The following is a 16,904-nucleotide window of genomic DNA, read 5'->3' as shown; positions in this document are numbered from 1 at the left end:
CTCACAGTTCTGGAAAGGAGAGTAAGGAATGCGCACACAGAATAGGGAGAGAGCCTCAGGAATACTCATAGTGCCAAGAGAGTATGTTCCCTGGACACCAAGCATATAGAATCAATGATGGGACCTAGTGTGATCCAGTGAAAAATGCAATGTAAACTATGGGATGGATAGATCCATCTTTACCATACACAGGGGCTTATATTGGTGGAAGAAGTATGGTATAGTGGGAAGGGGGGAAAGTGATTTGTCAAAGTCTGCCTTTTATAGAGAGATTGAACATGGAACCCTCTTGTAGAAAAGGGAACTATGGCCGGGCAGTGGTGGCGCATGCCTTTAATCCCAGCACTCGGGAGGCAGAGGCAGGCGGATCTCTGTGAGTTCGAGGCCAGCCTGGGCTACCAAGTGAGTTCCAGGAAAGGCGCAAAGCTACATAGAGAAATCCTGTTTTGAAAAAAAACCAAAAAAAAAAAAAAAAAAAAAAAAAAAAAAAAGCATATCTTACAGACATGAAAAAAATGGTGTGGGTTTGAATATTGCTGTCCTAAAGCATTTTACCCATATCTATTACTTTTAACTTTGTAACCAACCACTTTTTAACTTTGTAACCTCAAGTAGCTGCCAGCTACAAGAGCCGGATCTATCTGGCTCAATATTTAGTTAAGCCTACAAAAATGCTGAATTCTATATCTATAATAAGGTTATGTAGGAGGTGGCAAACTGTATTTGGGGAAGCATAAGGGGAAACAATGGGGGTTTTTATAATGATTATATTTCTTAAAATATGATGTATTTCTTTTTTTAAACTTATTTTCTTTCTTTTTTTCAATATGTATTTATTATGTTTTTTATTTATTATGTTTATAGTGTTCTGCTTGCATGTATTCCTGCAAGCCAGAAGAGGGCACCAGATCTCATTACAGATGGTTGTGAGCCACCACGTGGTTGCTTGGAATTGAACTCAGGATCTCTAGAAGAACAGCCAGTGCTCTTAACCTCTGAGCCATCTCTCCAGCCCTATGATGTATTTCTTTTTTTTTCTTTTTATTTTTTTTTTGGGGGGGGGGGTTTCGAGACAGGGTTTCTCTGTGTAGCTTTGCGCCTTTCCTGGGACTCACTTGGTAGCCCAGGCTGGGCTCGAACTCACAGAGATCCGCCTGGCTCTGCCTCCCAAGTGCTGGGATTAAAGGCGTGCGCCACCACCGCCCCGGCCCTATGATGTATTTCTTAAGAGTCAAAAATAGGAGCTATAATAAAGCTGTTCATGTAAGCCTGGTAGAAAAAAACTCTGTTAAAGTATAAATAAAGAGGCTCAAACTATTCGGGGTCACTTGAGTACAACTCACCTGGTGGTCAGAATTCTTCCTTGCAATGACGCCTCTTCCCCATCTCAGGACCTGAACCTGAGCCAAGGCTGGACCCTGACACATCATGATAAACCAATGTGTTTATTAGATTTATTTACAAAAATATGGGTTTACTTGCAAGAGTATGAGTGACTCAAGCAACTACAGCACTGAAATGACCATGCCTCATAGGTGATAACTCTCTACAGGGTTTGCAAACAGCAAACCTCCATATTTAGGAGAATCTCTCCCCCAGCAGTTGTTTCTTATATCTATAACCTTGGGGAGGGGATCTTGTGAATCTTTTTAGCTTCAGGAACTTCCTCAGATTTGTGAGTTGTTTATTTCTTGAGTTGGGTGAGCCTCTCACCTCCCTTCTAGAGGAAACATTTCAATTCTGGGAAAAACAACAAACAAACAAATGGTACACAATATTCCACCCCTTCCTCTGGCTCTCACAATCTTTCCGTCCCCTCTTCTGCAATGTTCCCTGAGCCTTGGAGAGGGTGATATTGATGTGTGCTTCTGATTAAGTATTCAGCCACTATGCCACAGTAATAGTCACTCATTCTCAGGATCTTCATCAGTGGTTGAGTCTCTGTCACACACCATCATTTCCGAAAAGGAAGTTTCCTTCCATGATCAATTGTAGCTGACAGAAACAGTGATCTATGGGTGTAAGTAAGCAAAAATGTTTAGAAGACAGACTGACAGACTTACCACATCCACTTAGCAAAACAATAACAGTTATTTCCTCACTGGGGCTTTAACTTTCCAGCCACAGGTTTCTGCTCTGGCTTACAGTACCAGACATGAATTCCTTCTGGTGGAAGAGGTCTTAAATCCAATCAGAAAACTGTTGTTATATCCATAACAGTCATGCCAGGCAAATTCTGGGATTGTAGTATACAGGGTCCATAACTGAACAGAAATGTTGGGTGACATTTCTCCCCCAAGCGCCTTTCAACACTATGAAGGCCAGCCAGTAAGGAGGGAACTTCCAGGTCAGTCCCAGCTTTGTTTCTCCATGTAGCCTGTAACCAAAGCATATGGTGTCTTCAAGAACAGAGCCTTATCAATTAGTTCTGGCATGTAACCAATAACAGTGCTAGAATCCTTTATAATTTGTGTGCCACAGGAATCTCCCTGGTCAACACCTCATACAGAGGTAGCCTACCCCTAGCACTAGAATTCATTTAAATATTCTATGACATCTGGGAGTGCCATTTTTGACCCATGAAAGATACCGCCTGTACTTAAACCATTTAGCTGCCGTTTTAATAACCCATTTTTTTCCCTCCAGTTAACCCAACCCCAGTAGGATCTTAAAACTGGTGGGGGTATCATTATACCTGGTTGTCTGCACCCCAGTTCCATACATCAGTTTTTAAGAAATGGCTATCTCTGTCACTGTCAGTTCTCTGTGGGTGTGCAAGCCTACCACTGAGTTGGCCGAAACACGATGGTGGCTTCAGCTGCTGCTTGTTTGCATAAACAACTGTGGTGATATCCATACAGGTGAGGGTGTACCTGTGTCCCTCGCTGGCAAGCACAGGCCCTACAGAGGCTATTTTTACCACTTACTTACTGATCATGTGCCCCATTATAGCATACATGTGCTGAGCCCGCAACTGGGAACAGGATTCACATGATATTTTATAGAAATGCCAGTAGCTTTCACTATTTTTGATTCCATGTTGGCTCCCTTTGTGTCTAGACTTTACACAAACCCAATGAGCAGCCTCCAGTGGCACCTGAGAGTAGATGGACTGTATTTTGGTAAGGACATCTGCCTCCTGATTTTTCAGGAGGTCTCAGTAGGCTGTGAGCTGATCCATGGAAAACTACCAGAAGTTCTGATTGCTCTTGAACTCTATTATATCTTCCTCCCACATCTGTTGTCCTCACTGTGGCCAAACCAGTGCTTGCCAGTTTTCATTTTCCTATTGGGCCACCCATAAAGTGAGGCCTCTAAATACAGCTCAACTGCCAGGACAGATCGACACAGACTGTCCCATGAGTTACTACTAAACATACTGTTCTTAACTAGACCCGTGGGCTACATTTTCCTTCTTTCTACAGCCATATGATGCTTATGCATTATGCATTTGTATGTTACTGCTACCTGTTCCTATTGGTGCTTCTACTCATACCATACATATACCAGGTATTCACAAGTATGGGTGATGCCCTTTCTAATGCATTATCTGCCATAGCTGTTCATTCAGTTATTTGGAGATGGCTCAGTGGCTTGAACAGATACTGCTGCCAGGGCAACCTATAGTGTGTCAGGACTTCCAGACACCATACCACATTATTGTAAATATGCAAACTACCATTGTAGGGTTTGATTCTGTGCTGCCATGGAAAAAGGCTTTGCCAAAAGTCCTTCACTACAATTCTTTTTTAAAAAAATATTATTTTATGTATATGAGTGACCTGTCTTCATGCACATTAGAAAGGGGAATCAGATCCCATTACAGATGGTTGTGAGCCACTATTTGGTTGCTGGGAATTGAACTCAGGACCTCTGAGTGATTTCTCCAGCCCCCTTTACTACAAATCTTAATTGGATTAGCTTGTCCTTATGGTTGCTGAGATGGAGCCATTGATGGATTCCATCTGTTGTAATGCCTTATATGTTGCTAGAAACTACCATCTAGCACTAAACAGAGCTTCTTCTCCTCCCCATGTGTAGTAAGATAAGGCCTACAAGGTTGAGAGACTAGACAAGCTGGCTACGACCAGTTCAAACTAGTTGCTAAGGCATATTCATAATTTACTTCCTTATGAGCCAACCTGGAGTCTGCTTGAGGACCTAGCCACAGATGCTGCCAGAGCTCCTGATGGTGCCCAGCCAATGAGGGGCAACCACACAATGTCACCAGATTGGGACCCAGCCTGGGTGCTGGAAGGAGGGTATATAAGGCTCTCCCCATTGGTGAATAAACGAGTCTGCTGTTTGCCTTTTACCTGATTCCCGGTGTCTGTGCTGTTGAATTCGGACTTTCTCACCCCCTCCTCTGAGGGAGCCATCTGGACCCAGCAATACCCATGACTGAGAACAAAACCCCATTAGAGTCATTTTTTTCTGCTTAATTTTTCCATAGCCCCCAGTCATAGCCTCCTGAAGTTCTAGTGACTTCTATCAGGAAGAGATACTGTGGCAATAGTGTAGGGAAGAGGAGCTGACTAAAGAAATCCACCCTGACCCTGAAGCCCAGAACTAGGGAAAGATGACTCAGATAAGGCCCGTGAAAGACACACAGTTTGGCTCAGTCAGACAGAGCCATCTCTGCCCCTGGCCAACTGACTCATGAAACCAACCAATCACAGAGCTGGACAGTAGAACCCAGGCCCCAAGTCAACCCCTGGTTGACTCCACCTCCAAGACATCCTGTGTAAACCAGGTCAGTTAAAGCGAGCTGTTCTCTCCACCCTGGTAGAGGCAGCTACTCTCTTGGACTCCTCCTTCCCAAATAAATCTTTTTTTTCCCCCAAGTTTTGGGTGAAGACCTTCATTCACTGTTGCACAGAAGAACCTTGGTGGGACGTCCCATAGTGGATTGAAAGAGGGGAGCTAAACAGAAGAACCTTCCTAAGACATCCCATGGTGGACTGAGCAGGGCGGGGGGGAGCTGAAAAGTAACACTTTTCTAGTGGATTGAGCAAGGGGGAGCTGAACAGAAGAACCTTGCTGGGATTCCCATAGTGGATTGAGCAAGGGGGAGCTGAACAGAAGAACCTTGCTGGGATGTCCCATAGTGGATTGAGCAAGGCGGAGTTGAACAGAAGAACCTTACTAAGACATCCCATAGTGGATTGAGCAAGGGGGAGCTGAACAGAAGATCCTTGCTGAGACATCCCATAGTGGATTGAGCAAGAGTGGAGCTGAATAGAAGAACCTTGCTAAAACATCCCGTGGTGGATTGAGCAAGGGGAAACTGAACAGAAGAACCTTGCTGAGACATCCAGTAGTGCATTGAGCAAGGGGGAGCTGAACAGAAGATCCTTGCTGAGACATCCAGTAGTGAATTGAGCAAAGGGGAGCTGAACAGAAGATCCTTGCTGAGCCATCCCTCAGTAGACAGAGCAAGAGAGAGCTGAAAAGTAACACTTTTCTCCTGAGCCAGAAGAGATTGCTACATTTTTGCAAGTTCTTAGGCGGGAGAAGCAGAGCTCTGCTAGGAAGCCCCCTTAAGTGGGGCCTGAGTAAAGCTTAGCTCTAACGGCTCTCCAGGAGAGGAGCAGGATTGCTATCTCCTGCAAGGAAACCATCCCACACCACACCAGGTATAGCCTGACTTTCCCGAACAGTCAGGATACCCTTCCCTGCTGAAGCAGTTCCAGGCCTAACTTTTCCAAGAAGTCAGAAAAACTTCCCTCCAGGGCTGAACTGTCTTCTAGCAGTTCCAGTCATCAGACCTGTGCTCAACAGCTCCAGGTGTCCAGGACACCTTCAGGGCAGAGCTGTTGTTCTGAGCAGCTCAAGGTGTCCAGGATACTTCACTTCCAGGGCTGAACTGTCTCCTTGCAGTTCAGCCATCAGAGCTGTCCTAAGCAGCTCAATGTGTTGTCTGACTCCTAGGTAGTCAGGACACCTTTCCCAGAGTTGCAAAACTCATGTTTTAGTGCCAAAATCCAGGACCAAACCCAGAGTGGTTGCAATCAATTTACTTACAAATAGATCACATAGCTGGTTGGCCTATCTTACAAAGATCTTAGCCTGTTAAAAAGCCTTTTAAGTATCTTTATCCCAAACCCACATTGGTGCAGGATATTTGAGCACACAGTGAACCCTGAAATTGCATTATTTACTGGCAAAACCTGTTTCTAGCTGTGGTGTGGCTCAGCCCTAGCACACACCTTTAATCCAAGAGCTTTCTGCTTATTGTAAACAGGATTAAATAAGGTTAACCATAGGTTAAGTGGCAAGCAAGCATCTGATTGACAGGAAAAAACAAAGTAAGAGGAAGTCAGAAGGATGGATAGAGAGACTCACAGGAAATAGAAGGGAGGGACATTGAGTTTGAGATTTGTTTGAGATGGCACAGGAGAAAAGCCTTTTCTCTGGGATGATGGCAGAGGAGGAGGGTCAGCCGGGTGCTTGCTCCACCTCTCTGAGCTAGCAGGCTTTCACCCCAGCATCTGGCTCTTGAGTCTTTATGGGTAAAAGTGAATGTCTGAGATTTAGTTAAAAAGAACACCACATGGCATCCTATTTATCAAATTATTCAGAGAATGGGCAACTTGGGTAAGGCAGCATGTGAAAATCCACCAGTATCCCTCCAGCTCTCTTACATTTACAGGCACAGGCTTGCATTCAATGTTTCTAAATAACTTTGTCAGGTAATGTGTGTACTAATGGAGCATAATGCTTCCAAGAATTTTATAGCCTTGCCGGGCAATGGTGGCGCACGCCTTTAATCCCAGCACTCGGGAGGCAGAGCCAGGCGGATCGCTGTGAGTTCGAGGCCAGCCTGGGCTACCAAGTGAGCTCCAGGAAAGGCGCAAAGCTACACAGAGAAACCCTGTCTCGAAAAACCAAAAAAAAAAAAAAAGAATTTTATAGCTTTATCTAGCCCTGACATCTTGTGTGGACTGAGCTCTCTTTGTTGTTTATTTAGGCACGCCTACAGCCTTTTAGGTGCTGTTTTAAACCTGTAACGCATTCCCAGGTTGGACTTACACGGTCATCTGAATGTGTGATGGGTATGAGGTGTGCATGTGTCATGTTGTGCATGTAAAAATCACGTTATGGACTGGTTCTCTCCTTCCACCTCTATGTGGATTCTGGGGATTGAACTAAAGACTGCCAGGTTTCAGGATCAATACTTTTGCCCACTCAGCCCAGTCACAAGTCCCAGATTGCTAGCAGTCTTGTCCAGTATGTGGTACTTTCAGGAGCTACAACATTTGTTCTAAAACTTCAACTGTTCTCAGGCCATCTTTGTACTCACATAGTGTGCTCTACTTATCAAGCAGGTATGCAGTCCACACCACACACAGACTTCCATACTTTGATTCCCCTTAGGGACAGTCCATCGTTGGGACACTCTCAGTCACATGTCTCACACCCCTTAACAAGGCTTATACAACTTCTGACAGAAAGGCACTATCACATACTACACGGAGAAGGGAAGTCATTCCAGAATTTCTTCTGAGGGTGCTCCATCCTCAGACTATTCAGCCTTAGCTTCATGCCTTACTAACCAGGACCATTAAATAACGTCTCTCAATTTCATCTATACTCTGTCAGGTCCCTGCTTGGGTGTCATGGATGTTGCGTGAGTTTTCCTGGGAAGCCTGGTAAGGTATGAAGAAATGTCTACCCACCACAGACAAGGGACTGACAACAGATCAAACTTATGATTCTACCAAAATGGTGAATCAGTGAGATTATTGGGGTCTCCTGGAGCATGGGTGATAAGAACAGGAGACAAAAATTTTACCCCAGGTACTGGTCTTACAGACACAAGCATCTCCACCTGGTTTTGAATACTGGGGATTTGAACTCAGGTCTTTGTGCTTGCTGAGTGGGCACCTCATTGACTGGGGCATCTCCCCAGCCCCAAAATAAACACTCTTATTAAGAATTTTCCCACATATGTTCATCAAGGAGACCAGCTTGGTTTTTGTTTCTTTACCATTATTGTGTCTTTATTCAGTTTTACTATGGGGGCCATCCTGGCCTCACAAGATGAATCTGGAAGCCCCCTGCTCTTTTTATACTATGTATACTTTGACAACCATTGGTGTTAACTCTCTCAAGCACTGATGAAGCCCATCAGTGACTCTGTCTGAGCTTGGGTTTTCTTTCTTGTGAGATCTTTTTTTTTTATTTTATTATTTCAGTCTTGTTTGCTGTCACTTATCTGCTTATGTATTCCATATCTTTATATTTAATTTTAGTATGTCATATATGTCTAGAAAGTTATCCATCTCTTGAAAAGCTTCCAGATAGTGGAGTATAAATTTTCAAAACATTCCCTTCTGATCTGGGCTTCGGTGACACCTCGGTCCTATCACATTCTTCTCTGTCTAAGTTTATTAAACTTATGTCTTACCTTGCTTTTTATTTTTGCCACAAGTGTGCCAGTATTTCCTATCCTTTAATTAACAAACTCCTTGTTCCACTGATCATTGTGCTCTTGTGGATGTCAGTTCTGATCCTTATTACTTCTATCTACTGTCTCTGGGTTTGATTTGTTTTTATATGAGCATCAAGTACATCACTATGTTGTTTATTTGAGGTATCTCTGATTTTAATGTAAGGCTTTATAGAAGTAAACTCTCCTAGATCTGAGTTAATTTTCTTTACCTGCCTTCTTTAGCTGGTACTGCTACTAAACATTTCTCCAAGGGGAGGGGTGGCAGTGGAGGAGGACCTCACAGGTCAGCTGCTCTAACAAGCACACCCTGGAAAACCATTATCACTGTTATCACAACACTTGCTTGGGCAAAGTGCCTGGCCAAAGTGCCTCAGGAGGGGTGAAATTGGCCTGGTCCCTCCTCACAGAGAGACAGGTTGCAGTGTGTTGGAACATGGTTGAAGGAACCCATGGTGAACAATGCCTTTGGGACTGTGAGAGAGACTGTAGGAAAAAAAGGCAAAGGGCCTTTTACCTCAGGTGCATTTTGTTCCCTGGATTGCTCTTGGGTGTGATTTTGCACCTCCTATGTTAAACGTTTACATCCAGTTTATAAGACATGTTTATTCCTGTTTGATGTCAGAACAGAGACATAGAACCCAGTCTGGTGAAAGGCTATGCTGAGTGCTGTCCTCAGTGGACTCTGAATCTGAGTATGGCCTTCTATCTTGCTTTTGTGCTTCCCCAGATATAATCTAGTATGTGCCGGGCATTGTGTTTAAATTGGTCTGTCCTGAGGAAGATCTGGGATAGGGCTGCTCTATTAATATTTAATGTGTGGTTACTGGTGTTTATTTACATGTTTTTCTGAACTCAACCTTCCTTAGGTCATTGCTTTCTTTCTCACATTCATGTATAAAAGTACACTGGCTGGGCGTTGGTGGCACACGCCTTTAATCCCAGCACTTGGGAGGCAGAGCAAGGCAGTTCTCTGTGAGTTTGAGGTCAGCCTGGTTTACAGAGCATGTTCCAGAACAGGCTCCAAAGCTACACAGACAGACCCTGTCTCAAAAAACCAAAAATAAACAAACAAACAAATAAATAAATAAATAAATAAATAGAATAAAGTACACTGAAACTGAAGTAAGATTGTCTACAGCATTAGACTGTAATCTGCCCCATTGTGTCAGGTCCTCAGACCCCAGGTTCAGCAGACAAGATCTGCACAGGTCAACAAAAGTTGTCAGCAATGAAAACCCTGAAATAGGAAAGAAGAAAACCTGCCTTACCATATCTGAGGTTGAGATAATGAAATCTTTGGATCACCCAAATAACGTCATACTCTGCCATACCACTGACCTCACGCAACACCTATATCTTCATGGAACATGCCACAGTAGGTGAGCCATGTTACAGAGAGTCATGGCATCAATGCAGAGTGCCACAGCAAATGAACCATGTCACACAGTTTGGGTATCTGCAGAAGGACGAAGCCTATAGACTCATAAACTATCAAAGCAGGTAGTGTGGGCCCTCCATTACTGCTATGGTAAAGGAAATACACATAGATACATCAAACCAGAAAATATCTTAGTAGACATGAAAGGGGACATAAAATTAGTGATTTTTGCCTGGGTATCAAACTGACCCCTGGGGAGAAGTTGAAGGCCTTCTGTGGTACCATTGCATGTTGTACACCTGAGCTCTTTAGGAATGGTGTATGATGGACTTGATGTGGACATCTGGGGCCTGGTGGTACTGCTGTATTTTATAGTTACTATGTCTTGTCTCCCTTCAAAAAAAGGAAAATGCATGTGTAAGTAGTAAATATTTAAAAAATGTATCATTCCTTCTCAACTTTCTCTAGAACTTCATGACATGAACAACCAGTGGCTAGTCATTGACCCTGGACAGTGGTCCAAATAGGCCACATAATATGACACTTGTGTATGAACCATGGTGATCAATCTTCCCTAGGTTCTTCAACAAACAAATTCCCAACCAACTGGAACCCTACATAAATTTACAAATATGTCTGTGCTACAGCCTTCAAGAAACACAAGACTCTTCATGACAGAAAAACAGGAGGAGACAGTATTTAACTGTTCAGCAGTGGTCACCCTGGAGAGGACAAAATGACAAACATGTTAAGACTTGGAAGCAGGGTGGCACCATCACCTCTGCACATCCACCTTCCTTCTCAGCCTGGGGAGACCCCGTTTTCCTGCCCATCCCTCCCTCACCTTGCCCACTGAAGGCAAGTTTCCCTCATGACGAGAAGGGTGACACAATGCACAGCATATCTGCAACTCAGTGCTGCCAGAGAAGAGGCAGCCTGCACCACACTCTAACAAACATACCCTAGTGCAGTCAGAAGGCCTCACTGCGTGAGCAGCAGCTGGATGGAGATGGACAGCGCCGTCATGCCTAAGGATGTGTTATGGACCTGCCCATCTTTAGAGAGTTCATTATCAGAAACCTCTTCCATCAAACCACCCCAGAATGTGACCAGAGCTGGTGCTTACCACCCAAAGAGTAACACATACTCCAAGGGTACAACACCTCTTTCTCCAGGAAGGAAGTTCAGGGTAAGAACATGAGCACACAAGACACAGGCAGCAGTTCATCTCACAACCCCCAGCAGACAGCACCCCAGGAACAACTCAACGGCCAGCCCCAAGGTGTGGCGGCCTCTCTAAAAAAGCAAAAGGCCTAAAGAATCAAATTGCAAATTGCTTGCACAGGTTATGCCGCTGCCTTCTGGCCCCAAAGAGGCAGTGTTGCCCAAGAACAGACCCTTGTCAGTGAATCAGGCAAACAGTGGAGACAGTGCTGGAAAGAGATAGGTAAGTGTGGCTGCATGCAGGTCTGCGTTTTCTCTGGACACTTTTAATATCCTTTTCAAATATACATATTTTGGGGGTGGTGACTTAACATACCTATCACCTGAGAAGACAATTCCCACAGCATCTTCTTTCTGAGGAATGTGACAGATAACAGAAAATGGAGACTGGAGGTGAAGCAAGGATGGTGGAGAAGGGCTGGTGAGAGAAAAGGTCACTCAGGGAAAGTCAGTTTAGGGAACCATCCTACAGCAGGGTGAAGATAATTCCATGTATTTCAATGCCATCCAAAGTCCCTTTCCCATATATCTCTACTTTTAAGTGTTGATGGAGCGGCTGGGCTCCCTGGAAGCTGTCATCTGATGTGGATGCAGACAGCCACAGTAGAGAGCCCAGCCTATGTCCAGGCAGCTGTGTGCATGAACTCTGGTCAAGAGGATTCTATCTAGCACAAAAGGTATACAAACTACCATATGCTTGTCCACATAGAATCCCACCCACAAAATTATTTGGCTCAGTGCTGGACTTCAAATGTGTCCTACAGAGAGCAGAGCTTGAGCTAAAAGGATGCTCACAGACATCTGGGGACTGAAAGCTCCTGTGAACCCCTGAACAGAGAATTAACACACTGGTGCTAAGACATGTCCACCTGATTGCTCCTCTGTCCATCTTCATGATTCTGGGCAAAGGGAGATGATCTTCTGCATGAAGTACTCTTCCCAGTCAGAGTAGCCCACCAAAGACAAAAGAGGCTACAGATGATGCAGGCTGGCTCAGGCCTTGGAGCTTGTAGTTGTTGGTCCCAGAGTGAAAGACAATTGAACACATTTCATTTCTTTGTGCAAATCTCCATTTTCAGATTCCCATGATTTGTGAAGTATCACCTGACTAAAGGAGAAAGAGGATCAGAACTAGGGAGAGATAAGGTGGACAGACAGGGAGATAGAAGAAAAATGACCATCTATCCCGAGATCTTCGATCTCCTTGCATTGAACCTTTATGTACAGCAACAACTGTCTAAAGACTTGTTACCATCTTGGAATCACATATAGGAACCTGAAGAAAACATTACAAGCTATACATGTCTCTGAGATACAAAGATTATTTTCTTCTTTAATTTTCTTGTATATATTTGACTACACATTCACCCTGACATGTGTGGTAAGATGCACGGTAAAATGTGTTGATGATGGAATATGCCCATCATCTCAATGTACCATTTGCCCTAGGAGACAAAAGCATTGGTAACTCACTATAATTTACTAATCATCATTATGAATATTTGATCTCAGACTTCTTTCTTCTACCTGCTTATCTAGATCTCCCCATTCTGTGTTCATTTTTACATATGCATCTAATATTAATCAGGTTTGCAATATTTTTCTTATGTGCCTATTTTCCTTAGCAAAATGTATTCCAGGTTCACCCACTTTGTGATCAATGACAAAACCGTCCCCTGGGTTTTCTAACACAGATTCTTGCAGTGTGGCCTAGAATGGATGCTCCTTCTGCCTCAGCCTCCTGAGTGCTGAGATTACAGGGGTATGTCCCTTCCATTTATGTTCCAATAATGACCCTCTTTGCTTGACATGTGGATGCTGTAGGCAGGTGTTCTAAAGATTCAAATTCCTCTATTTTTCTAGCTTCAACTAATTTTATGGACTCACCACAAGAACCAGTGTACAACAGATGTAAGAGGAAGAACAAAAAAGTCATGGTAATGATGAAAAAATCACAACAAAAGGTGATTATTATGATTTAAATTTTTCTTAAAGATTGTTTTGATTGATAAATGATACCCATAGGTCACATGAAGTTTTCTTTTTTATCCCCCTTATAGAATCATTAGATCATGATTTAGTATTTAGTTTTGGCCTCCTTTTACATAGCTGTGAAACCTATAATAGCCATACATATTCAAAAGACTGGTTAATTTTAATAATTATGAATAGCAATTGAAAGTATGAACAGAAGAGCAGTTTCTTTCCTGAGTTAGATTCCAGCTAAAGAGTCTTCATTCCTAACGGCACATGATTTATGTTTTCCTGTTATCTGTCAATATTACAAAGCCTGAAGTTTCAATTCTTAATTAGGCTCTCTACTTGTCTTCAGTATCTCTGTCATGGTAGAGAATAGGATGTACAAACAACCCCATCTCCTATAGAGAGAACAACATTCAGAATATGAAATTTGTTATCCAAAAATCAAATTCCTGACATGTCTTTATTTAAACAAATAAATCAGCAAATATTATAAACACCCTGACTTTATTGACATTGCACTATATCAGAAGTAGGCACGACCTAGAATGTGAATATAAATGTACGGTCCTATATGAGCTTCTAATCTGTAGAAACCTTTTAAAGATCGGGGCTACTGGAATTGAAACTGAAATCTGAAGCCTGCCTGAAGACATTTTAATATTATTATATAATATTATTATTTATAATGATATTCAGTATTAAGTAGATGCTGTTCTGGAAAACAATGAACATGGCAGATGAAGGCATACACTGGAGTTTAAGAGCAAAACAAGTAACATGTTCCATAAGGAGAGAGTTTATATTTGTAGTGGAGTAGTAGATGGGAAATTTGTACTGAAATAAATCCTTGTGAATATGGACAAGAATGTGAACATGAAGCTGCCAACTAAAGGAGAGAGAGAAAGATATACATGGAATTCTATCAGGATGACAAACAGGAAAAAGTACAGTGATAACATGTTTCCCATTGGAGGCTTAGCAATATGGATTTGCAAGAAAGTTGGAAGAAACAGAGATGTCAATACAGTCATTGTTTTCCCACTTCGTATGCACAATAAAATCTGCAAGCAAAATTCTGTTGTAGTACACACATTTAATTAGAGATGTCTGCAAAATTCCATCCTTATTAATCCCTGCTATGGGTATTTAAAGTTCTCTCTGAATTGATAATAACCTGCCTGTCTGTGTTGTTTAATGTTAGAATATCTTCATTAAACATATCTCTAAAAAAATCCACAAAAATCTATCAGTTTGTGCTACCAGATTTCTTTAGAATTCATCTGATCTGTAGCAGCTGCTACAAAGTTTGCATTGAAAAATTGCATGTATCTTGAAACCTCTTTTCATTTTTCTACTTTGGACAATAAGTATATCTGTCATTGCATATTTTCTAAATAATTATTATTTTATAAGTATTTTCTAAAATTAATATTTGTAAAAAAAATCTGTTTTCTGTGAAATGAAAATAACATTTATGAATTTTGAAATCAGTTCTTCATTTAATATGTGCATGGGCTAGTCTTTCATCTACAAATATATCTCATCTGGACTTCACGATCTTATTTACACAGAGACTCAATGAGGATAAAAGTTAGATATTAATGATGAAAGATGTTTGATTTTTTTTCAAATCTCTTGGTTTTGATTTCATGTTTATTTTCTTTTTATTTATTTTTTATTTATTACATCCCAACTGCAATTTCCCCTCCCTCCACTTCTCCCAGTCCCTCCCCCACTACCTTCCCTCTCCCCTAGATCTTCTACTCCTCTGTTTCCTTTCAGAAAAGAGCCAGTATTCCAGGGATATCAACCTAACACAGCATAACAAGTTACAATAAGACTAAGCCCCTCCTCTCTTATCAAGGCAGGAAGAGGCAACCTAGTGGGAGGAAAAGGGTCCTAAAAGCAGGCAAGAGAGTCAGAGATACCCGACTCCCACTGCCAGGGGTCCCACAAGAACACCAACCTACACATTCATAACATATATGCAGAGAACCTACCTCAGACCCACACAGGCTCGGTGGATTGTCGATAGAACCAAACAAGACTGGCCAAAAAAAAAAAAAAAAGAAAAAAAAAGAAAGAAAGAAAGAAAGAAAGAAAAAAAGCAGTCAATGAAATGATTCCTATTGGTGTTCTGCTACACTCATAGACTGGACCGTAGCCCAGTGGTCATCAGAGAGGGTTCATCCAGCAACTATTGGGAGCAGATGTAGAAACCCACAGCCAAACACTGGGCAGAGCTTGGAGAATCCTGCAGAAGATGGGGAGGAAGGATTATAAGAGCCAGAAGGGTCGAGGACACCAAGAAAACACGGCCACAAGGCTCATAGGGACCCACAGAGACTGATGTTTCTTTTATTTTCTATGTAATTAATATTAAAAAAGGATTGTGAGGTTTTCTGGGAAACTGATTAGAACATTTTTATCTAGCTAGTCTTTGGTACTATTCTTTTACAGCATATGTTTAAGCGGCCTCAGCCTAAGGGTTCTGCACGTGTTTACTTTGGTAAATATGCAACAGGAGAAAAGCACAGTACATGTGGAGAAGAAAGGTAAGAGCATTGCATTATAAAATGAAAGCCTTGGCTGAGTGCTTCTTTGACAATGAAGGAACCAAGTGTCCCTCTACTCAAAAGAAAATCAGTTATGAAACATTTATGAATTTATAAGGCATTAAGTGACAGTTATTTGTATATCTCAAATCAAACCCAGGTTCAGTAGGTGGCAAGAAATAATAAAAATCCAAGCAGAAATGAATGAAATATAAACAAAGGAAGAGTGGGTATATCGAGGTTTTATTCATTTTATGAGTGCTAAGACATAAGGAATAGTGGAGTCATAGAAATGATTCAGAAAGGTAGAGAGTATGGGAATGACATAAAGGAAAATGGGTAGGTGTACATAGGGGATATTTTAATACCCATTTATTAGAAAAAAGAAGTCTCAGAGTATTAAATATGTGGGGTAACTATAAACTGACCTGCTGATACAGCTATTTGTTTCAGAGGTACAACTAAATATCACTACGCTTTTGTGCTGATATGTTCCTCAATTCTTGGGAAGACATGAAGGATAGAAGAACGAGATCATACAGAGCTACTTTTTACATTACATGAACATAATTATGTATGATCTTCTCTACATAGCCTTGATTCAGTATCATACATTGTAACTACTTCTCAAAATATTATTACCCATGCAGAAGTTAACTGTCGATGTTATGGGTATGCAGGGATCACTGAACAGCTCATTCAACTTCTCTGAATAAGCTTAAACCGTTTCATAAAGCGTGGGGAGAGGTCAGTGAAGAACTGAATAAGGGGAGCTTCTTTCCAACTGGAAACTGAAGGGTCCTGGGATATCAAATGACAGCTGAGAGCCCATCCATGCATCCATCCATCCATCCATCCAGTCTTGTGGCTAGGCAAACACTCAAAATGGCTAACTTTGAAACCAGAGAAGGTGGCTCAGGTGTGATCCAGCAAGGGAAGAGTAAAATCCATGCCTAAGAATAACACAGAAGCTGCTTCTCAAGAACCAGTGAGGCCCTCAAGCTACAGTCTAGAAACATCATAGAAAGACTAGTGAGGCCCTCAAGCTATAGTCTAGAAACTTCATAGAAAGACCAGTGAAGCCATCAAGAGGCAGTCTAGAAACTTCAAAGACTGCAGAAGCTGATGATGGAAAGAAAGGAGCTAGACACAATCATCTGTGGTTACAGACAACATGAAGTATGGTGGTACTTTATTTGTACTGAAATGTGATTTTATTTGTATGTTAATAAATAAAATTGCCTGGGGGTCAGAGCTATTAGCAAGCCATAGGAAAGCAGGGCAGTGGTGGCGTACGCTTATAATCCCA

The 16,904-nt window shown here is 42.1% G+C and overlaps 1 long non-coding RNA gene across 4 annotated transcripts in view; it reads right to left on the bottom strand.

Moving 5' to 3' along the window:
- Positions 1 to 1,429: 1,429 nt before the first annotated feature.
- Positions 1,430 to 16,904, bottom strand: part of LOC107402291 (uncharacterized) — a 51,385-nt gene continuing 35,910 nt past the window's right edge. For 2 of the 4 annotated variants that reach the window (XR_013050856.1, XR_001579370.3), the window contains exon 7: positions 1,430 to 2,012. This is a non-coding gene — a long non-coding RNA (uncharacterized LOC107402291). Of the gene's footprint in view, positions 2,013 to 10,082; positions 10,227 to 11,373; positions 11,476 to 11,926; positions 12,166 to 16,904 lie in introns of those variants that run through there. The other 2 variants (XR_006071557.2, XR_013050858.1) reach the window with 2 other exon arrangements.

Source organism: Peromyscus maniculatus, chromosome 4, assembly GCF_049852395.1.
Source record: "Peromyscus maniculatus bairdii isolate BWxNUB_F1_BW_parent chromosome 4, HU_Pman_BW_mat_3.1, whole genome shotgun sequence".
NCBI classification, from domain to species: domain Eukaryota; kingdom Metazoa; phylum Chordata; class Mammalia; order Rodentia; family Cricetidae; genus Peromyscus; species Peromyscus maniculatus.
Note: the sequence above shows the minus strand (reverse complement) of the source record. Positions and strands in the feature narration are given on the sequence as shown.